A 22,193-nucleotide genomic window follows, 5' to 3' on the forward strand; every position below is an offset into this window, starting at 1 on the left:
GTCAGGAGTTTGAGACCAGCCTGGCCAACATGCTGAAACCTCGTCTCTACTAAAAATACAAAAATTAGCTAGGTGTGGTGGCATGCACCTGTAATCCCAGCTACTCAGGAGACTGAGGCAGGAGAATCGCTTGAACCTGGAAGGCGGAGGTTGCAGTGAGCTGAGATTACGCCATTGCACTCCATCCTGGGTGACAGAGTGAGACTCCATCTCAAGAAAAGAAAGAAAGAAAAAGAAAGAACATGGGCTTTGGAATTAGGCTTTCAACCCCGGCTGTACCTCTTACTACTAACTGCGTGATCTTCGGTGAGTTACTCAGTATCTCTGAACCTTAGCGCTGATTTTGGTTTTTAAAAATTAACAATAAGTGAAACAACTTAGAGACAAGAGTTCCTGGTTCTTGTGGTTACTGTGCGTGTGAATGAAGAAGATATACGCAAAGGCTGTTAGCACATAGTAGGTGCTTTTTCAGCCTCTGCCCCCTGTGTGTGCTTTTTAAGGAGATGATGGGAATATGGTCATGTGATGTATCACAAAAATACATGAAGCCCTCGGAGAGGTGGACCCTGCTGTCCAGCGATTTGGAGATAAAGTGTGATCCTTCCTTCTGCAGTGGACTTTTAATGACTCTTTTCTCCTTGTATTTATCCTGCTTGGGGTTCATCGAGCCTTCTGAATCTTCATTTTGTCTTTCTCCAAATTTGGGGAATTTTCCCTCCTTATTCCTTCCACTACTTTTTATGCCTTCAATCACTCTTGACTCTTCCTAGGACTTCATTTATAACATATGTTAGACCTTCATCTCCAGTCTGAGGCTCTGGGTTCTGCTTTTTTTTGAGTCTTTTCTGTCTGTTCTTTAGATTGGATATTTTCTATTGATCTGTCCTCACATTGACTCTTCCATTCTCTTCAATCTGCTGTTGTATCTATCCAATAAGTTTTTAATTTCAGATCTCATATTCAGATTGGCTTAGTCCTTTTTGCATTGCTATAAAGGAATACCTGAGACTGGATAATGTATAAAGAAAAGAGGTTTATTTGGCTCACTGTTCTGTAGGCTGTACAGGAAGCATGGCAACCGCATCTGCTTCTAGTGCAGGGCTCAAGAAGCTTCCACTCATTGGCAGAAAGAAAAGAGGGAACAGGTGTTTCACGTAGAGAAAAAGAGCACACACAAGAGAGAGGGAGAAGGTGCCAGCTCCTTTAAACAACCAGCTCTCTTGTGAACTAACAGAGCAAGAATTCACCTATTACCATGGGAAGGGCATCAGGGGATCTGCCCCCGATCCAGACACCTCCCCCAGGCCCCACTTCTAACATGGAGGATTTGGAGGGGACACACATCTAAACCGTATCATTCTACCTCTGGCCCCCTAAATTTCATGTCATTTTCACGTTGTAAAATATAATCATTTTTTCCCAGTAGTCCTCTAAAGTCTAAACTCATTTGAGTATCAACTCAAAAAGTCTAACATCTCATTTGAGACTCAAGGCCAGTTGTTTTAAATTTATGAATGTGTAAAAGCCAAACCGAGTGGTTTACTTTCAAGATACAACGGTGGTACAGGAATGAGGTAAACATTTTCATTTCAAAAGGAGAAATCAGCCAAAAGAAAGAAATGACACACCCCACACAAGCCTGAAAGCCAGCAGGGCAGACGTTAAACCCTAAAGCTCTAAAATCATCTCCCTTGATTCCACGCCCCATAGCTTGAGCACACTGGTGTTAGGGGTGGGCTCCCCAGGCCTGGGCAGCTCTACCCCTCTGGCTTGTAGGGTGCAGCCCCCTGGCTGTTTTTAATGGATTGGAGTCTAGTGTCTGTGGCTTTTTATGTTGAGGTCGTAAGCTGTTGGTGGCTGTACCGTGCTGAGGTCTGGAGGGTGGTGGCCTCATTTCTACAGCTCTACCAGGCAGTCTCCCAGTGAGGACCCTGTGGGAGCTTCAACCCCATGTTTTTGCTTGACACTGCCCTATCAGAGGCCCCTGTGGGGGCTCCACCCCTGTGGCAGGCTTTGTCTGGGCACCCAGGATTTTTCATATATCTTCTGAAATCTAGGTGGAAGCTGCCCAACCACTTTCACTTTTGTATTCGGCGTGCCTGTAGGCTTCACACCATGTGGAAGCTGCCAAGGCTTATGGCTTTTGCCCCCTGAAGTGGAGGCCTGAGTGGTACCTAGGGTTCTCTGATCCCTGGCTAGGGATGCAGGGATGCAGGGAGCAGTCTCCTGGGGCTGCAGAGGGCAGCAGGGGTCCAGGCGTGGCCCCCAACACCATTTTTTAGGCCTCTGTCATGGGAGGGATTATCCCAGAGACTTTTGAAATGTCTTCCAGGTCTTTTTCCCATTGTCTTTGTTATTAGCGCTTGACTCCCTTTTAGTCATGTAAATTTCTCTAGCAGGTGGTTATTTTACAAGTGCCTCGGATTTCTCACCTGAAAGGCTCTTTTGTTCTCTGCCTCATGGCCAACCTATAAATTTTCTAACTTTTTACACTCTGCCTTTTTTTAAAATTGTAAGTTTTAAATTTAAGTCATGTTTTTGTTCTCATATCTAGTTGTAGACAGTTAGAAGCACCCAGGCCACATCTTGTTGTTTAGAAATTTCTTTTGCCAGATATCTTGGGTTATTACTTGGAAGCTTAGTCTCTCACAAAGCCCTAGGCCATAGACACAATGTAGCCCAGATTTTTATTAAGGCATAACCAGGGTAACCTTCATATCAGTTTTCAATAAATGTTTTATTTTCCTCCGAAACCTTGTCAGCCTGGCCTTTGCTCTCTATATTTCTATCAGCACATTGGTTACAACCATTTAACTAGTCGCTAAGAAGTTCTAAACTTTTTATCACGTTTTTGTCTTTTTGTGAGCCCAACAAACTCTTCCAACCATTGTTGATTACCTAATTTCAAAGCTGTTTCAATATTTTCAAGTATCTTTATAGCAACACCCCACTCTCAGTAACAATTTTCTGTACTAGTCTGTTTTCATTGCTGTAAAGGAATACCTGGGACTGGATTATATGTAGAAAAAGAGTTTTATTTGGCTTGTGGTTCTAGAGGCTGTACAAGAAGCATGGTGTTAACCAGGCGCAGTGGCTCACGCCTGTAATCCCAGCACTTTGGGAGGCCAAGGTGGGCAGATCACGAGGTCAAGAGATCAAGACCATCCTGGCCAACATGGTGAAACCCTGTCTCTACTAAAAAATACAAAAATTAGCTGGGCATTGTGGCGTGCGCCTGTAGTCCCAGCTACTGGGGAGGCTGAGGCAGGAGAATTGCTTGAATCCAGGAGGTGGAGATTGCAGTGAGCTGAGATTGCGCCACTGTACTCCAACCTGGCGTCTGGTGACAGAGCAAGACTCTGTCTCAAAAAAAAAAAAAAAAAAAAGAAGCATGGTGTTGGCATCTGTTTCTGGTGAGGTCTCAGGAAGCTTCCACTCATGGCAGAATGTGAAGGGAGAGCAGATGTGTCAGATGGAGAAAGAAGGAGCAAGTTAAAAGGCAGGGGGTGCTAACTGTCTAACAGAACAAGAACTCACTCGCTACCATGGGAAGGGCACCAAGCCATTCATAGAGGAGCCCCCATTACCCAAACACCACCCGCCAGACTCCACCTCTACCACTGGAGATCACATTTCCACATGAGATTTGGAGGAGATAAATATCTAAACCATATTACAAATCTAGAATTTTTATTTGCTTTTTATTTTCCTACTAAGATTTTCTATGTGTTCATTCATTATGACTATATTTTTCTTTATGTCCTTGAGGATAGTTCTAATAGCTGTTTTAAAACAATCTGCATTGATTGCCTTTCTATCATATAGGGATCACATTTTCCTGTTTCTTCATATGCCTAGAAATTTTGGACTGTATCCTGGATGTTATGAATGACATATTTTTTAGCAAACAGGTAACTTCACTGCACTCAAACTCCAAACTCACTCTCCCCTGTGGTTGGCAGTAGCAGAAATCTCTGTTCAGTCCCTCTAGCCTTTGCTGGGCTGCTTGGAATAGGCCCTATGCATGCATATTTCAGAGATCAGTCTAAGGTTTGGGTAGAATGTAAATGCAGAATTTAGGTCTCCTCCCTCTGGCTCTCCTCTATCTGGGATTCCCACCCTCAATTTCCAACTGTTGTGGTTGCACAAAACTCTGTCCTCCAGTTGTTTAAGCCAGTAAGACTGTGGGTTTTCTATATGGATTTAGCCTCCCCACTTGGCAGGGGCTACAGCCTGACCTCAAACAAATACCCATAAATACGGGAAGTTCAGCCAGTGCCATTTCTGTCTTCTAAGCATTGACTTCCTCCTAGTGTCTGCCTGCCTTTGGTCATTCTCCAATGCCTCAGGCAGTTGTTTATTGCTCTCTGGGGAAAGGGTTGATCTCACAGCAGCCACTGCACCCTTACCAGATGCCCAAAGCCCAGCTGTTGAGTCTTTTGTTTTGCTTTCTTTTTTTTTGCAGACAGAGTCTCACTCTGTTCCCTAAGCTGGAGTGCAGTAGCCCGATCATAGCTCACTGCAGCCTCAAACTCCTGGGTTCATGCAATCCTCCCACCTCAGCCTTCTGAGCAGCTGGTACTAAAGGCATGTGCCACCACACCCAGCTATTTTTTTATCTTATTTTTTGTAGAGATGGGGTCTCACTATGTTGCTCAGGCTGGCCTTGAACCCCTGGCCTCAAGCGATTCTCCTGCCTTGGCCTCCCAAAGTGTTGGGATTACAGGTGTGAGTCACTGCACCCAGCCAGAAATGTCTTTAACTTGTGAATTCCCCAAGATATTTGAGCTATAATGTGATTTATAAAAATCAGTTTTGTCTGATATTTCTGGGGGACCACATTTCTAGTTTGAAGAGAAGTTGATGGTGACTCACTTCACATCCCAAGCCTTGATGGAGGCCACGAGTCTCCTCCATGGTGCATGCCTGTCCAAGCTTCCTCTCCAGCAGTGGCCTGAGGATCAGGGTGGGGCAGCTGGCAGTGGAGCTGTATCTGAATGCCACTGTCCTTCCCCTACCCTGCCTTCCTCCTCCCTTCTAGGAATGGTTTCAAGTGCTCAGGTCCAAGTCAGACTGCCTGGGCTGGTATTCCAGCTTCAGCCCAGCCCTACAGCCTCGGGTGCTTCTGTGTGCCTCAATTTACCCATCATCAAATGGGGAAAGAGGTGTACCTGCCTCATAGGGCTGCTGCCAGATGAAATAAGTTAGCACGTCTTAGTAAAGCTTGCAAAACGCGCGGACGTGGCATTTCCAGCAGCCCGTTGCGCCTTCTGCACGGAATGCTTTGGTGGTTATTTTTCTTTCTTACTCCTTTCTCTGCGCTCAGTTTCTCTTTCCCTTTTCCCAGTCTTTCTGTCTCTCCCAGCCCTGGGTCTCATCCTCATCTCCCCATTCTCATCCTTGTCTGGCAGCCTGGACAGACACACTCGGAACCACCTCCCAGCCCCCTCCCACGCTGCCTCTTTCTCCCCGCACCTCCTGTCTCTCTCTTCTTTGAGGAGTGTCTGCCCTCGTGTTTCCCCAGATTCCACATAGCTGTTGTTCTCTTATGTTGTCACCTGGCCTAATTCCTGGAGGGAGGTGGGAGGAACAGGGAAGTGAATTAGATCTAAAAAGAGAACAGATGCAAGACCAAGCCCAAAATTTTAGGGAGTGGCCCCAAAATTCAGTAATTAAATAATATTTGAATGTAATATGTTTGCAGTGCAAATTAATGCAAAAATTCCACAAGGAACAAAATATCAAAACATCTGATAAAGACGGGAACCATCCTGGTGCTTTAGAGGCTCTCCCTGCCACAACCCTGTTGGAGTGTGTCTTTTTATTACGTTTTGATGGTGTTCATTCCAAATTTTTTGCTTTGATTTGGATCCTTTAAAATATTATATTAAGATGTTATTTATCTATTTTTTTTTTTTTTTTTTTTGAGACGGAGTCTCGCTCTGTGGCCCAGGCTGGAGTGCAGTAGCGTGATCTCAGCTCACTGCAAACTCTGCCTCCTGGGTTCAAGCAATTCTCCTGCCTCAGCCTCCCAAGCAGTTGGCATTACAGGTGCCCACCACCACACACGGCTAGTTTTTGTATTTTTAATAGAGATGGAGTTTCACCATGTTGATCAGGCTGGTCTCAAACTCTTGACCTGAGATGATCCACCTGCCTCAGCCTCCCAGAGTGTTGGGATTACAGACGTGAGCCACTGTGCCCGGCCTAAAATGTTATTTATCTTGATGACTGAGATTTTTGATAGCCCCTCCTTTAAATTTTGCACACAGTCTCTCATTTGACTCCTTTCACCCAGCCCTGGAACAGAGTCCTTGAGAGCAGAGACTCAATTCAGGGGAAGCCAGTGCAGGAGTCCACACAGTGCTTCCCACACCCGGGCCACTCTGCTTGCTCCTGGTCTAGGCTTGTGGCCATTGGAGGCCAGACTTGAGCCACGTACACAGAGAAGGTGGTCCGTGACACAGTGATCTGCAGTGCCTCCCCCGACTCTGACCCTGTGTCATGCCTCCCAGGGCCCAGGACAACAACCACACAGTATGGCCTGAAGAAGAAGGCTGACTGCTCCTCTCCATGGCAGCACAGAGAACCATGGCTTCTTTGCCACGGCTCTGCAGCCACGTCACCATTTGTGGTCCTCCCAGGTGGCCCTGTGCTGACATCTTCTCTCCCTGTCCCGGCCGCTTTCAGAGACTCTTCTCTCTACCTCCCACTTCCCCTGGGTCTCGTCATCATCTGTGCTGAGGCCAGGCCTCGGGCTGACCACGGATCGGGTGGTTGATGTGGGTGGAAGGCACTCGGCCCTGCCAGCCCCGTCACTGCCTCCCTTTCACACCCACGACAGCCCTTTCCAGACTCCAAATAGCTCCCTCCGCCCCTCCCTTGGCCCCATCTCGGGCACAGCTAGAAATGCCAAGTTGTGGAGTCTGGGGTGGAGCACTGGCCAGGTCCCCAAAAGCTTGGGTGGAGTGTTGAGGAGCGAGGCTGGGTCTCTCCTGTTTCCTGTACCTGTGGGTAGTTGGGGGAGGAGTGGGGCCTGATTTTGCTGTGCCTAGCCAGGGTGGCATGAGCAGGGACATGCCTGCCCCAGTGGCACACCCCACATGCCCCATTTCCTGACCTTAGAGGGGATCCTGTCTCCTGCCACCAGTCCTTGCTGGCCCAGATGCCACCCACTGGTTGAGGAGCCTGTGTGTTCCTGAATCAGGATCAGGACGGGTGGACGCCAGCGGCTCTGCACGGTGCATGTACACCCGAGATTTGACCAACCTTCACAGTGGCCCTGTAAGGAGGGCGTGTGGTCCCCAGGGCTCCTCATCGGTATGTGGGTGCTTGGGTTTTGAAACTGTATTTACACAGCTGGTCAACGACTGCTGTCCTGACATCTCTGGAAGATTCCATGTTCCACACCTAAAGGGTTAATGTGGCCAGGCGAGGTGGCTCATGCCTGTAATCCCAGCACTTTGGGAGGCCAAGGAGGGCAGATCACTTGACATCAGCCTGGCCAACATAATGAAACCCCGTCTCTACTAAAAATACAAAAATTAGCCTGGCATGGTAGTGCACGACTGTAATCCCAGCTACTCAGGAGGCTGAGATAGGAGAATTGCTTGAACATGGGAGGTGGAGGTTGCAGTGAGCTGAGATCGCACTACTGCACTCCAGCCTGGGTGATAGAGTGAGGCTCCATCTCAAAAAAATAAAATAAAATAAAATAATAATAGAGGGTTAACGCGAGGCACAGCCAGGTGCAGAGGAGCCTCCAGCCCTAAAGCCCAGCTGTCATTCCCATGAATGTTTCTGGTTATTCAGTCTTTCTAACAACAACTTGTCTGTCATTTATTCTTGTGGTTTTTGGTGGTGGCATTAGGAGTGACTGCATCCTTTTGGTGAGGAACCTGAGGCTATAAGAGCTTAGGCAGTTTGCCCTCAGCTGGATTTGAACCTGGCTGTGCGTGGGTCCTCCATAGTCCACTGCCTGTCTCAGCAGGGCCAAGGCAGGACCCTTGGGGCAAAGACCCTCTTCCTGTGGTACGATGCCTGGAGGAACCCCCAGCCCATCTTGCCATCCCTCCCGGGGGTGACTGTTGCTGAGCCCAGCAGGCCTAAAGATGCAGAAGAAACGCCATGACAACCAGCTGGTGGCCAGCCCTTGGGGATCAGGCCAGGGACTAAAGGCATTGAGTTGCCTCAGCCCCTCTCTTTCTCTTGCCCTATCTTGCCAAGGTTTTTGTGGCATTATGATTCTGGAGCACAGGCGTTAGGGGCACTTGTATCTGGCAGGGCAGGGAGATAGGGAAAAAATGAAAGGGGGAGAGGCCGACCTTACCTGTCCCATCCTGTTGAGGCTGCAGACCTGGCCATGGGGGGCCCTTTGGAGGCTGGAGAGCAGCCATAATATTATGGTGACATGTGCAGTATGGAGGCAGCGGGGGGCAGGGAGCAGAGCGGGGAGTGGCGGATGGACGGAGCCTGCCCCCACATCGTCCTCCTCAAGGTTTACTGCTCTTATCCTGGTGTTCTTCTCATTTGCCCCTCTCATTCTCCACGTTGGCAGAAAGTTCTCATTCTCAAGAGCCCGCAAGAAGAATTATAATACACATTACGATGTAATTATTATATCATCTCTTCCATTTATCAACTCCTTGCTTCGTGCCAACTGTCCTGCGTACATTATCCTATTTAATCCTCATTGCCACTCCATGGCGCATGTGTCACCATCATCTCTACATGACCAGCGAGGAAACCCAAGGCTCAGAGAGGCTAGTTTTCCCAGAGGCAGGCAGGAAGGATGTGAGCGCGGCAGGCAGGTTGCCTGTCTCCTTGGGTCACTCTGCCCCGCTGGCTGGAACAAATGCTCTCGGGGTCTGGGTGTTACTTTCAGGGCGCTGGTGCAGGCAGGAGAATGCAGTTGAAAGCAGCATTTAGGGTTTTCTTTCTCCCCATGGAGAAGGGAGAAAGGGGGAGGAGAAGGTTCATTCTTGCCTTCCCATGGGTATTTTCACATCTCACTTTGTTTGGTGGCTAATTTGTTAGTCTTTGAAACAAGGCCACGTCCTGGGAGCCAGGCTTCAGACAGAGCCAGGGAGGCAGGCATTGCTCTCCAGGCCTGCCACTGCAGTGCATATGAGTGGCTCTCATTCTGTAGGACTGGTGGCTCACAATTCTGGAAGCCAGGCAAAGAGCTCCTATCTGGGGGGGTGGGTTGAGACCCCAGTCGAGAGCCCATCCTCAGGGATCTTGTAGAAGGGACCCATGGCTCAGTGCAGGGCCCCCAAGGTCCTGTTAACTTGGCCACTGACTTGAAGGGTGAGGTGGGAAAGGCATTCCGTCTCACTGGGCCTTGGTTTCTTCATCTGTCTAATGGGGTGGCAATTCCCGAGCTGTGAACTTCACAGGCTGGATGATAAGAGGAGATACAGTCAATGCATAAGTGATTGGACATTTTAAAGGGCCATGAAAAAGTGTCTGAACGTTATTCTGTTCCTCCCTCCCTTCCTTTCTCCCTCCCTCCCTCCCTTCCTAACAAGGAAGTTAATTTCAGAAGAAGGCATCCAAGTCTCTTTCCATCTCTGCCTGGGCAGGGTCATTGTCATTAATGGAGGAATTCTGGAAGGTTCCACAGGACATCTGGCAGAACCCTATGCAGGGCTAGTCACAGCCACATCTTTTCAGATTGGCCAGCTCCTCTGACATGTGCCAAGTGAAGCTGTGGGCTCAGAGTCTTTACTCCCTATCAGTCCCTTCACAGAAGGCACTTCACCCCCGGGCGTGCAGCTCGTGCTGCTAAGTGCCCCCCAGGCTCCCAGCCCGTGGTGTTGGGGATAGGCAGGGCAAAGGGGGATACCACAACAGGGAGAGGAGGGTTCTGGAATGAGGGAGCTGGGCTTGGTTGTCCAGGGAGCCCTGGGGAGACGCTGAGAGAGGATGAGTGGAGCCAGCTCGATGCCACTGGCTGCCATTTCTACTGCTGAGTCTAGAGGTACCTATTGATACTTACCTGGCAGAGGAGATACCATGATCACCAAGGTGGTTTTCCCAGAGCGAGGCTTATCCATTGCACTCCGGATGTGCTGACCCCTGCGATTTCCCCAAATGTGGGAAACTCGACTGCATAATTTGTGGTAGTGGGGGACTATGTTCGCGCTTTCCCCTGGTTTTTCATTAAAAAAAAAGCAAGAAAAAGAAAAAAAAATAGAGGTACCTATCGAATCACTGCCTGGTAGAGGCTGCAGGCAGACCTTACTGAGGGCAGGAAATTTGTACTCATAGGGTTCAAGGAACTCCCGTGAATGAGAAAGGAAATGAGAATGGCAGGGCCTTGACACTTTGGGCTCTCTCTACCCTCTATTGAAAGAGGACCTCCAAGCCAAAAACAAGGAAGGAAAGAAAGGAGGGATTTGAGGAGGCAGAGAAAGAAAGAGAGAAAGAGAAAGAGAGAAAGGAGGAGGAGGCAGCAGAGGAGGAGGAGAGGGAGGGAGGGAAGCTGGGAAGGAAGGGAGGGAGGGAGGAAGGGAAGGTAGGAAGGAAGGAAGGAAGAAGGAAGGAAGGAAGGAAATATTTTATCTGGCTGGGTTCAGTGGCTTATGCCTGCAATCCCAGCACTTTGGGAGGCTGAGGTAGGTGAACCACTTGAGGGCAGAAGTTCAAGACCAGTCTAGCCATGGTAAAACTCTGTCTCTAATAAAAATATAAAAATTAGCCTGGCGTGGTGGTGCACACCTGTAATCCCAGCTACTTGGGAGGCTGAGGCAGGAGAATTACGTGAACCCAGGAGGCACAGGTTGAGCTGAGGTACCACTGCACTTCAGCCTGGGTGACCGAGTAAGACTCTGTCTCAAAACAAAACAAAACAAAAATCCTCAAGGTGCAGCAGCTCCTGCAAAGCCTTTGAGCTAAGCCTTGGCAAGGTCAGGCTCGTTCACCAGGACCAGCCCCCATTTGTTGAGAGTGCACCATGAATTGTGTCCTTCCAGGAGCTTCAGTTGAAAGTTACTTCTTATGAGGAATGTGTCCTCATTATTCCTGAGGAGGCCAACACCCTGAGAAATCAATGACTTGCTCAGTTTCATGCAGCCAGAATATTCTGGAGAATTCAACCCCATGTCAGGCCAACCCCAGCGTCTGTACCTTCTAGCTGCTGTGTGGCCTTTGCCTAGCTTAGAATGAAAGGGGCTGAGGTTTCCAGTCTCAATAACCATAGCCCCATACTGTCAGTCTGGTGGTAATTTCCTTGTGTGTTTTAACTCATACAATCCTCACAAAGGCCCTATGAGATAGTGTCTGTGATCATCATCACCCCCATTTTACAGATGAGAAAACTGAGACTTAGAAAATCCCCTCAAAGGCAACAGAGGGCAGAGCTCAGATGTGAACCCAGGTTGGCTCCAGAATTGGTGCTGACAGCTGCCGGGCTAGACTTCCACCCAGGCAAGCTGAGTTATTAACCCCGACTGAAGTCCTTTCAAAACTGCAGACAGGTTCCCAAAGGGGAATAAAAAACACCATACAGTAACAGCAATAGCAACAGCCGCATTAGAATTCAGCAAATGTTCTTCCTAAAATGTGTGCTTCAAAGAATAATCATGTGTAGGTCAAATGTGAATGCTTCTACCAAAAACGACACATGGAACATAAACATCTGACCGTACACAGCCTCATGTCCAATGGGCGTCACCCGTACGGGCTGCGCAGACACACCTGGCTTTTCAGAGGAAGCCAAGAGAGAGCCATTGTATTTCTTTCCCATCTGGATAACGTGAGCTCTATCTAATCAAAGAAAGTCGTCTTCCTTTATTAAAAAAAAAAAAAAAAAAAAAAAAAAAAACTCCTAAGGTAAAAGCTTGCCGCTGGCTTCTTCGGAATTATCTGTGTTTAACTAAAGCTGTTTGCTGTTTTGCTCTGTTGATCTGTTTGTTTGGAAAGAACCTGCCGCTTCCCATCTTGGTGATCTGCCTCAGTGGCTGCACCTCCGTCCCCAATGTCTGAGGTCATTAGGAGGGAGAGGAATGGTCCCTGCAAGGGTCATTTCTTGGCAGTGACTTCCACTGACTGTCATCACTTTGGCAACTGTCCACCCCAAGCCCCAGCCCCGTGGACAGTGCCCCTGTGTCTCCCAAAGCCCCTGCCTTTCCCCAGAAACCCCAGAAGCTCAGGCCCCTCTGTACGTCCACCACCTCTGCCTCTGACCAGCAAGGAGGGCTGACTCCTGGTCCCTCCTGACCCTTTGTGCCTTTCCCACAACCCCTTTTCCAAGGTGCCAGGCTTCAAGCCTCCAAACCTCCCCAGGTGTTTGGACTCTGCAGCATTTCAATCCCATGTTTGCTTTTTATGAAAGAGAAGTGATCCCGTCTGCAGAATATTAAGTGGCTCTGGCAGCTATGGGACGCAGAGCTGCTAATCCGCTGACATCTGCTGCTTATGTGATCTTGGTGCCTGGCAGCCCTGCACCTCCTCTGCCCCCACCTGGACCCTTCCTCATCCTCCCAGTTGAGCTCCAGGACGCTGAGGCAGAGAGGGAGATGATGGGGGATTCTGGCTAATCTACCATTCTTGCCTGGTTTCAAGGACTGGAATAGTAACCTCCAAGTCCCCTCTGAGGCCCAGGGGCAGAGAGGCCTGACCACAATGAGCAACCTTGGGCCAGCCCCTTCCTCTCCTGGGCCTCAGCGTCCTCAGTACACAGAGAAGAGGATGAGCCACGTGGAACCCAAGGTCCAGTGCACCGCTCCAAATGGCACCTCCTCCAGGCCAGGCGGACTCTGGTTCACACGCCACGCCTTTGCATGAGCTGTTCTCTCACTGGGGATAAGCTCCCCCTCCCCTCAATCAGTCCAAGCCCTGCCAGGCTTCAAGGCCAGTTCCAGACTCAAACCCTCCGTGAGGCCCTCGCTAGCCCATCTGTATAGACAGCGTTCCTGTTACTCCTGCTCTCTCTGGTCACCACCATCTCCTCTGCTCAATTCATAGCCTCCCAGGGCAAGACCGAGTGCCTGTAGCCCAGCTCAGGGCTGCATATGCAGCTAGACTATGCAAGCTCTTGAATTCACCAAGGCTGGAGATGAGGCTTGATGCTGTCAGAGGGGCAACCCGGAGCAAAGCTCCCCAGTCCTCCTTCCTCCCAGCCTGGTCCCCAGCCAGTCTGCACACGAAGGCCCTGCCTGAGCTCAGAGCACCTCGAGGGCTCCTGAAGATGAAAGAGACTCAGGTCTTGGCAGGAGGAAACTCAGAGTTTTGATCCTGTAATAAAACCCATACTCAACTGACTTTGTAACACGTACACAACAACCCACAAATAAGTATAAATCAATACTCTACAAACAGGATGCCCAAGAGCTCCTCAGAGTTAAAGGCCAAAGTGTGTTTAATCACAGCCGGCTTCCTGGAGAAGGTGGACTTTGAGCCAGGACTTGATGTACAGGGCTCACACTTGCAGACAGGGAGGAGGATGCATTCCAGGGAAGGAAAGAGATTTGCATAGAAGTATGTGTTAGTTTCCTACAGTTGCTGTGACAAATACCAGACTGGCTGGCTGAAAGGATAGAAATTCATTTTCTCACAATTCTGGAGACCAAAAGTCTAAGATCAAGTTGTTATTGGGGTTGTTTTCTTCTGAGGGGATGAGGGAAGGCTCTGACCTTGGCATGTAGATGGCTGTCTCCCCGCTGTGCCTTCCTCCATATGAGCCGTGCCCTTCCCTCCTCTGCTTACAAGGACATCAGCCACATTGGGTTAGAGCCCACCCCAATGCTGCATTTAACCTAAGTTACCTCTGTCAAGGTCCTGTCTCCAAATCCAGTTGCATGCTGAGGTCCCGTGGCTTAGGACTTCCACAGATGAATTTGGGGGGGATGCAGCTTGGCCCATAACAGTGTGGAAATGGTTCTGCTTCATCTGGGTGCCTTTCTGTAGAGGATTGATGTGCCTAGCATTGTACAAAGCACTGGGCTTCCAAAGGGGAGGGTGACACGCCCCCACCCTCATCAGGGGCCCCCCTGGAAGAAGCGGAACACTTGAAAGGGGACAGAGACTGTGGGTTGATGAGGACAAGGAGTCTGCTCCAGGGTTAGGAATAGGTGGTTCCAGCTCCAGCTGGAGGACATAATGCCCCTCTCCCTGTGAGCCTCAGTGCCTCAGCTCCCCTAGTAGCCCTCCCTCCGTGCTCCTGCCATCTCCCCAGTGGGAAGAAGCCAGAGCTTCTGGGGGATGCGTTGGGGCCACCAGATATCTCCCCTTGAGAGGAGGTCGTCTGCCAGCCAGGTTTATGCCTGGGGAGGGAGGAGGGAAACCACCACTCCCACATCCCATCTTATCCTCCCAGCATTGGCAACAACCCAAAAAGGCTGAGGGAAAACCGAGGCTCAGGCTGGAGCGGGCCATGCCCCCTCTGCCTGCACCTCCTCAGGAAGGGGGTGACTGGCATCCCCAGGTGAAGACTGTGCTGTAACAAACAAGGGTGGGGGCTTGGGGGTGGTGCAGTTCACTTGCAGGAGGGGTCACCCCAAGGAAGGAGGTTGCAGGTGGGATGGGGGCTGTGACCAGGTAGTGGCTCAGGGGCCTCAGACCTCCCTGTCTTCTCCTGTCTTTCCTTATGCCATCCTGGCTTCTCAGAAGGCAGCTCCCTGCAGGAAACGCGAAACGCCATCATAGGGATAGGTGCAGCTGTCAGGGCTTGGGGGTGACTCGCCACTGGGCTGCTCACTGGCTCAGTGACTTTGGGTAGGACTGGTTTGATCTCTTGAGGCCTCAGTTTCCTCATCTTTACCAAGGGAATAAGAACATCCACCTTCCAGGGTCACTATGGGGACCCTCGTATTCAATAGGCAACATGCGTGAATAAAGCCCTTGACAGTGAGAATGGTCTGTCACTATCAATTTCCCTACTGGAGGCAGCCTCAGGCTCCCACCACTGGCCCCCTGTGACCTGACCTGCCTCATCTCTGCCTCTTGGCTCTAATGGCGTCCAGAACAAACACACACACCCCAGAAGGTGTTTCCATGCTGAAGTCCACCTCCTTGCCCAGAGTGGAGCCAAGAGCTCCCTCTGGCCCTTCACTCTCAGCCCCCACATAAGCCTCTACCTTTGCACTCATCCATCCAGAGAGGCAGCATGACACTGCAGCCCTGCCTGGGAGCTGCAGCCAATCCCAGAGTGTTGGGATTAGGAAGCTCGAGGAACCCAGAACCCAAACAGGCCCGAGCCTCTTCTCTACAGCTCCTCTGCAAACAGTCCGTCTATCTCTGAGTGCCAGCCAGAGGCTCAGGGCGAGGGCTCTCGAGTTGAGAGCTTGCCAAGGAGAGGGCTTAGAGTGCAGTGTAAACGAAGCCAGAGCGAGAAGTGCAAATGAGTTCGTTCAAAGATGAAGTCGCTAAGGGAGCTCCATCTGGGAAGCAGCCTACAGCAGGGACCATTGGCAGGGGAGCAGCACCGTCCTCAGGCTCTGCAGTCAGCCTGGCTGGGCTCAAATCCTGTTCCCCTGTGTCCTGCCAAGTTACTTAACCCGTTTATGCCTCAGTTTCTCATATCTCAAGTGGGTGCGATGCTACTGTGTACTTCTCCAGTGCCAAGAAGCTCATCTGAGTGGCACATGATGGGTACTTGATACACGTTGGCCATTATAATGATCTCATTCTATGTGGGGAAGGCAGAGAGAAAAGCCCCGCATCCTAAATGCAGTCTGCTTCCAATTCTGTAGCAACAGGCTGTCTCCTTTGCATATAGTCTCTGCCTGCTTTTCTTTAGTCCTCCAAGTCATCCTGGGCTTCGTGTTTTAGTTTAGCAGGATTCTTTTTTTTTTTTTTTTTTTTTTTTTTTTTTTGAAGAGCTGAGCTCCCAGTTCCCTCCATCAGTGCAGAGAGGAGGCACATCTAATCCCCTGTGGCATGGGGAGCTCAGCAAGTGTGTGTGGAGGATGCACGCGAGAGAGCTTGGATGAGCCTGGGAAGTGAACTGCGGGGCACTTGGTGAGTCTCCCTGGGGGGCGGAGGTTCCGGGCTCTGGCTGGGTACACTCAGACCTGCGCTTCGACCACTGACCACTAGGCCATCATGTGGACGCCCACCCGCTTCTCGGGAGGATCCCCTGCCCCACTGCAGATTCAACACATGACACAGATGTCATGAGTCCTCGCCAAGCTGCCTTGACATGAGGGAGTTCTAGCTCAAATATGTTGCACAAATGAATAATAAAAACAAAGGAAAATTACCCTCTTTATTGAAACTCATTTTATGAATAAAACAATTATTCTGGTAATTGAAAAAATGTGTCGTTAAATTAAATGCAGTGGTTCCTATTAAAATTTTAGTGCGTTTCTGCTGCTGCCGGCTACAGGCTAGTAATTATAGACGAGAGTTTCGCTTTCTCTTTATTGTTTTTTAATCTCTCTGTGCTGCAGCTCTCCGACAATATTTTATGTCAAAGAGATTTAGAGCTGGGCCCCAGACAGTGGGGACAGGCTGGCCGAGGGGTGGGGGGCAGTGCCGACTGCAGCAGCATCTGCCTGACTCTGGGCCTTGCTGCCCTGGCTGTCCAACAGCCTTGGTTGGTCTCTTCACCCATCTATCACTCTGGTGGTAGCCAATCACAGCCCTCTGAATCTAGCGCCCTCCCCTCTCTGACCCCCTCTTTACTCAAATGGGGTTGGAGAGGAAGGGAAGCCTGGAGTTTTGTCTCCAGGGGGCCCAGGTCTCAGCTTCCTCTTAGAAGCCGAGTTTGGAAGGCAGCAGGGTGGAGTGGTCTGAAAGTCCCCCTGCCCTTAGGGGGACAACTAAGGAAGGTTGCAGAAGCTCTGAGTGTGTAAGCCCCCTGAGGGCAGGGACCACGCCTGTCTTGCTCACTATGGCATCCGCAGCTTCCATGGCAAACGGTGTGTTGGAGGCTTTTAATTCATGTCAAGGAAGGAAGGGAGGAAGGAGAGAAATGGCTGTGTTAGAGCCTACTTGGTCCAGGAGGGGTTAGGTAGAGAAAAGGTGAGAGAATGGCCTACAGAAACTTGGGGCCTCCTTTCCAAGTCACCCCCGACACCAGAGATGGAGGAGGAACCAAAGGCCTCGGCCGCCCCACTCCCTCCCCATTCCTGGCAGGAGCTGCGAGGCTCGTGGGCTGACTTAGACCGTCCGTGACGCCCCACGATGTGTTATATGTCTCTGGCCCAGGCTGTGTTTCTGTTCTTTGTCTGGGAGATTAAGCTTCTGGTGGGCAGGGTCTCTGGCCATGCAACCTGCCATGGGGAGCTTGAATCGGGCTGGGGTAGGAGCATTCGGGCGTCTATCACCAAGGCACCAGGAGCTGATGGTGAGCCGCCACCATCGCCCAGCAGTGTGGGAGGGGAGGCAGGGTGTGCACCAAGTCCCCGGCTTGCATGCTTTGTGGTTTCAGGCTGTCACCTCCCCCTACTGTGTCCTTCCTGGGCTGTGACCTCTCAGTTCCTTTCCTTGCCCTGCCCCTGCTCTGTCCTGTACCACAGGTGGCTGGATTCCAGGCTTCCCAGGCTCCCGGGTCAGCTGGCTTCAGGTTAGGTTTGACCGGTGGGAGGCACTGGCTGCAGACAGGAGGTAGGAGAAAAGGAGAAGCTGAGGTCTCTCCCCTTCCCTTCCCGCCTCCACTGGCTTCCCTGAAGCAGCTCCCTGTGGACGGGTGACTCGCCCTCGGCTCCAACAACCTCACTTCCTCCCTGGACCCCTCCAGCCCAGGGATGGTAGAGGCCGCTTGTGTCATCGATCTCAGGGTTACCTCCCTGTCCCCTGCTGGGCTTCTCAGCTGTCACCTGCAGCCAGTTCCCTGTAGCAAACTCCTTCTGTGCGATTATAGCAAGGAGTTTCTGCTCTCTCTTTTAGACTCTGACTCTGCACCAACCTGCTTAACTTCCCAGGAAGAGACGTGTGACAGGAAGCTGCCGGGGAGGGATGGAGGAATGGGAGAGGGTCGTAAGCTCTGTAGCTTCCTTGGGTTCCTCCTGCCCTTCCACCGCCACCCTGACTCCCCCACCACCCAGGGTCTCTGCTCTGTGGCCCTCCACCTTTCCAAACAAGTGGCTGCTCACGTCCAGCCCATTCTAATTATCCTTTGGTGCTAATTCATCCACACCAGGACAGCTTCTCATTTGGCAATAATTGAGCTATTTTCCCAGCAGGGCAAAGGGCTGGCAGGTTAGGGATCCCTTCCTGGGGATGTAGCATCAAGCAGCATATATTTCAGAGCCATTCACCCTGGAGCAGAGTGGCTGGGAGGCCAGGGAGAACCAGCGGCTCCTGCCCCTGCAGTCTGCCACCTCCCTGACCCCTGGCCGCCTGCTGCAGCAGGCTCCAAACTGCATCAAGCACATTTCCAAGCCAGGCCGGCTCACCCTGATCCAGAAACAGGAGCACTAGACCAGGAAAGAGCACAGGGCAAGCCACGTAGGAAAGGGGCAGGTAGGGAGCAGGCCTGGCTGGTGCAGCCAGAGGGAGAAACCCAGGGCTTGGTCCCCCGGGACACGGTGCAGGGCAGCGGGAGGGGTGCATTAGTGTCTTGCATGCATCTGCCTCTCTGCACCCCCGACGGCCCTCACCCACGGTCTCATTCCAGATTCTGGTCACCACCACCCCTCCCCCTGGTTATGACCAGGTCCTATTTGGCTGTCCCCACTACGTTGCAGCCAGAGTGATCTTTCTGATTCAGAAATCTGATCTGTGGCTGCTGAAACCCTTCAGTGCTTCTCGTCATATCACCTCGCTCACCTTTTGGGCCTTGTCTCTGCCCACAGTCCCTTCTCACACACACTCTGGCTCATGGGACCTGCCACTTTCTCTCTGACCAGGTTGCTGCTTGTGTGTTCACTCCCTCTAGAACTTGCCCCCATCTCTGCTTGGCTGACTCCCATCCCTCCTTCAGGGCTTGACTTAGGCACCCCCTCTTCCAGGAAGCCTTCCCTGACCCATCCAGCCCCACCTCTTTCCCCCATAGCATGACACCTTACCAAGTCTTCCTCTTCTCTTGGTCTGCGAGCAACTTGAGGGCAAGGGCTGAATCCTTGTTTGCAATGCCCAGCACATGCCAGGCACTCCAGGGATGGTTTTTGGGTGAATGGATGAGGGATCAAATCACTTAACTGAAAATTAATCAAGTGCAAGCTAATGGGCAAAGAGTACCCGCAGAGCTTTGAGTCATGAGGAAGTGGTGGGAAGCTTTCTTCAACAGTGAGCAGCCCAGGTGGCTGGCCAGCTACTCCACAATCAAGGAGGGCTTCCAGGAGGAGGCAGTTGCCTCCTTTCTTCCCACTCCTCTCTCCTCCTACCCCTCCCTGCTCCTCACTCCAGCTTCTCTCTGCCTAAGAGCTTTCTCACAAATGAAAATTGCTGCTTGCTGGGTTTTTCCTTCCGCAGGGAAATTGTTCCTTTATCAGCCAGCAACAGGGCCAGGGTGGGGGCTGCTGGTGCCAGCCTTGGCCAACAATGGGAAGGCTGATGGCCTCATTTGGACAGGAGTCCTTGACATGTCTCTTCAGGAGGCAGCCGGATTGTCACTGAGACTCTGAGTGGTGCTGAGAAGGAGAGAGCTGACGGCTTCAGCGGCTGGCGTGGATGACACCTCTTGGGGTGTCTGAGAGAGTAACTGGGGCCAGAAGGAGGCTGGGCTGGGCTCCAGGGAAGCCACCTTGCAGCTGCCCTCCTTAGGACAGCAGCAGGCTTAAGTGTACAGGCTCCTAAGCTCCCACCATGCAGAGCCTTGTTGGTGAGAGAGAAGCCTGATTTCCTCCCTCTCCACTTCCCCCAGACAGTGTGCAAGGACTGGGCAGCATCCAAGGTCATGTCCTCCCCAGGGAGGAGACAGGCTATCCAGGGCCTCCTGGGAGCAGAGCACACTGCCCTCTGGTCATCAGGAGCTAGGCCACTGGGAACCCCAGCAAGCTTGTTCTGCAGAGGGAGCCTAGCGCCCCCAGCTTCTGTGCCAGTTGGACCTTGGCATCGGTTTCTATGTCCCACAAATGGGATCAGGATTATCTGTCCCCTGCCCCAGGAGGAATAATCATCCTGTGCCCAGGAAGCTGCAGGGGGAGCTTAGAGAGCAGCAGGGAAGCAAAGTTTGATGCTGTGTGAGCAGGATGACCCACTCGGGGGCAGGGAAGATAGGGAAGAGGGGACCTGGAGGCACAGGTCGCACCACCATCTGGGTGGCAGAATCCTCTGTCTCCCAACAGATGCAGCGCTAGAATTCTCCAAGCTGCAGGGCAGCAGAAAGGGCACACATCCCAAGATAGAATGCCGCCACTGCCACTTCCTAGCCCCGTGACATTAGCGTGTGACCTAACCTCTCAACCTCAGTTTCCTCATTCGGTAAGCTGAGCTACTGATGATAGGCTCTGGCCCTGTGTCCTCTCTCAAATCTCATGTGGAACTGTAATCCCCACCTGTTGAAGGTGGGCCTGGGGGAAGGTGATTGGATCATGCTGTTCTCGTGATAGTGAGTGAGTTCTCACGAGATCTGAAGGTTTGAGGGTGTGTGGCACTTCCCCTTGTCTCTCTCTCCTGCTCCGCCTTGGTGAGACATGCTTGCTTCTTCCCCTTGGCCTTCTGCCATGATTGTAAGTTTCCTGAGGCCTCCCAGCCATACTTGCCAGTAAGCCTGCAGAACTGTGAGTCAACCTCTTTTCTTTGTAAATTACCCAGTCTCCGGTAGTTCTTTGTAGCATTGTGAGAATGGATTAACACAACCGTTAAGAACACTTCAGCTGATCTGATCAAATGCTTTCAAAAATCTAAAAAAACGGCCAGCACCAGCCCCTGAACCCCTGGACTGCTCAAAACACCCTTTTGTTCCTTTGCCCTCCCTCCCTTCTGGCCAAGAGCGTGAAGCAGTCCATTGAGGACCTTCTGGGTATCTTCATGGTGTCTCTACCCTATCTGGGGTGGTACAGACAGGCCGTGCTGGGAGGTGGGGAATGGGACACAGGACTTGCTGAGGCTCCACTGTCCCCGTCACCCCATCTGCACCCTTGGGTGGTTCCCTTGCTGCAGACCTGCCCTGTTGGAGCTGGCATCATCCATGCAGCACAGAGAGGTTCATCCTGTCCCTGGGCACCATGAAAAGCTTCAGAGCCTTTTACCCAATCCAAGACCAAAGCCTCCATGTCCTCAGTAAATCAAAGGCTGCAGGTTACTCATCCCTATTCAGAAAATCACAGAAGCAATGAACAGATAACAGCATGGAAGGACCTTCAGGCTGCCCTCTCCCATCCTAGAGGAGACCTGCCTTCCCTGTAGAGGGGGTGTGGCTTTAGAACCTTGCAACCTGCCTAGACCTGGAGGGAGTGGACTCTGTGAGACACTGACTGTATCACTTGCAGCTGTGTCCAAAAGAGGAAACTTGGCTAAAGCCAGGCCAGATGCCCTAGGCAGGGCAGGCTAGGACCAACCAACCTCACTCAGGGGGATGCAGGCAGGAGAGGGAGGCATCTGGACCACTGTCTGGCACCAGAGCCAAGTCTGACTTTCCCAGTGTCTTGGCAGGACAGCACAGGGAAGTGGCAAAGAGTGCAGACTGGGAGACCCAGGGGATCTGAGTTCACATCCCAGCTCTGTACCTATCTGCACCATCCCTGCACCTCTCTGAGCTGTCCTGTTCTCAAGACCCTGAGAACTGGAGTGGTTGGGCATCTGAAAAACAGTCCACTTACTGGGAAATGTACCTTCCCCACCAGCTCATCGATCCTGCCATGTCAGAACTGAAAGGGGCTTATGGGTCACCTGGCCAGGTCCCTCCACAGACCCACAAGGGCCCCAAGACCCAGAGACAGGAAGTGAGGTCTCCCCACCACCACGCCAGGGCTCTCTCAGCCGCACCTGCCACGCAGGCCAGGCCATGGCCTCAGGCAGTCCTGACAGAGAAATTGCCCGGACACCTTGCTCCGTCTGGTCAGCCTGAGAGGAGACAGTGTGGCCTGCCTGGTGACTGAGAGGGGGGTTCTCTTCTCTGGCCAAAGCTGTTCCACATTCTCCTGCTTTCTCTGCCCCACCTGAGGCTCCCTCCTTTTTAAGGGAACCCCGTGTTGCGGCAGAAGCAGCTGGCCCAGGTGTCATTTCAGAGCGAAAGTTCCCATTAAACCACCACTGGCCGCCAGGACTGTCGAGTCCCAGGAGCCATGTTCACAGACATGTCAGCAAATGAATTAATTGATTCTTTCCTCCTCTGCCTGCTCAGGAGAGAGGGTAGTTCT

The 22,193-nt window shown here is 51.5% G+C and overlaps 1 protein-coding gene and 1 non-coding gene across 2 annotated transcripts in view; both read left to right on the forward strand.

Moving 5' to 3' along the window:
- The window catches only part of SDK2 (sidekick cell adhesion molecule 2), a 316,185-nt gene that overhangs the window by 77,453 nt on the left and 216,539 nt on the right, over positions 1–22,193 (forward strand). The gene's annotated exons all lie outside the window — the stretch shown is intronic.
- Positions 9,993–10,156, forward strand: LOC135271741 (U1 spliceosomal RNA). The gene has a single exon (XR_010339876.1). It is a non-coding gene; the product is annotated as a U1 spliceosomal RNA (small nuclear RNA).

The sequence above is a fragment of the Aotus nancymaae genome, unplaced genomic scaffold (assembly GCF_030222135.1).
Source record: "Aotus nancymaae isolate 86718 unplaced genomic scaffold, 86718_ANA_hifiasm-v0.15.2.pri h1tg000089l, whole genome shotgun sequence".
NCBI lineage: Eukaryota > Metazoa > Chordata > Mammalia > Primates > Aotidae > Aotus > Aotus nancymaae.